This window comes from Rhinolophus sinicus, chromosome 2, assembly GCF_057876585.1.
Source record: "Rhinolophus sinicus isolate RSI-liver-muscle chromosome 2, RSI-T2T, whole genome shotgun sequence".
In the NCBI taxonomy this organism is placed as follows: Eukaryota; Metazoa; Chordata; class Mammalia; order Chiroptera; family Rhinolophidae; genus Rhinolophus; species Rhinolophus sinicus.
The window spans coordinates 40,546,035-40,547,601 of NC_142502.1; positions in this window are offsets into that span (position 1 = coordinate 40,546,035).

Sequence of the window (1,567 nt, forward strand, 5' to 3'; positions counted from 1 at the left end):
ATCACAAGAAGGATGGACTCAACAAGATGCAGATATTCCTGTTGGGTTGTTTACTGTTCTCCTTTGTTAAAATAAATGTGTGGAGTATAACATATCATCACCTCTTTTTCTGAATAGCGACCGATATCTCTGTCAATTCACTACTTCTGTCTCATAGAAAAGGCTGCCTGCATCTATTGAGATGGTCACATGTAATTTTTATCTTTCATGTTATTGATGTGATATGTTACATTTAATTATTTGTGTACATTGAACCATCTTTGCATCCCAGGGATAAATCCCACTTGGTCATGCTGTATAAACATTTTAATGTGTTCTTGAATTTGTTTTCCAAATCTGAGTAATGCTCTCATTGTAGAATGAGTTTAGAAGTATTCTCTCCTCCTTAATTTTTTGGAAGCGTTTCAGGAGAATTGCTGTTGATCTTTTTTAAAAAAAATATTGCTAGACTTCACTAGTGAAGCCAACTGGTCCTGGGTTTTTCTGCATTAGTAGTATCTGATTACTGATTTACTCATTATTGGTATGTCCTGATTTTCTATTTCTTCCTGATTCAGTCTTGATAGGTTGTGTGTTGCTAGATGTACTGATTTCTTCTAGATTATGTACTTTGTTGTCATATGATTGTTCTTATTAAAGTAGACTTTCCTGATCCTGTGTATTTCGGTAGTAGCATTGTAATGTCTCCTCTTTCATTTCTGAGTTTTTGTTCGTTTGTTTGTTTGTTTTTCTTGAGTTGTCTCTCTTATTCTCAGTCAGTCTAGCTAAAATTTTGTCAAGTTTGTTGACATTTTGAGGAACCAACTTTTAGCTTTGTTGCTGTGTTCTACCGTTTTTTGGTCTCTATTTCATTTATTTCCACTCATCTTTATTATTTGCTTTCTTCCTTTTCTTCACTTTTGGATTAAGTTTTTCTCCTTTTCTAGTTCCTTGGGATGTAAAGTTTTTTGTGTGGTTGTTTGTTTTTACTTGAGATCTTTCTAATTTCTTAATATGTGTGCTCATTTTTATAATGTTTTCTCTAGAACTGCTTTTGCTGCATCATGTAAGATAAGACATATTTCCATTTTCATTAGTTTTGGATAATTTTTTCTTCTCTATTAACCTTTGATTTTTTTTTTGTCCTATTGGATATTCAGAAGTTTCTACAAATTTTAAATCTTCTCACTTACTTAGTTTCACACCATTGATATCAGAAAACTGGTATGATTTCAATATTCTTAAATTTGCTAAGATTTGTTTTGTGTCTTATCACATGCTCTATCTTGGACTATGTTTTGTGTGCTCTGGGAGAATATACTCTGCTGCTGTGGAGTGGCATTTTCTATATATGTCTCTTAAATTTCTTTGTTCTCAAATATGATTCAATCTCAATGTTTCCTTGTTGTTTTTCTGTCTGGAAGACCTATCCATTGTTAGTTATTTATTTGTTTGTTGGTTGGTTTATTTAACTAGTTTCATGTACACAAAACACTGTAATAGTTAGACATTTATCACTTATATCCCTCACAAAGTGATAACCCACCTCCCCCAAATTACTACCCCTCTGACAGTGTTCATAGTTTGG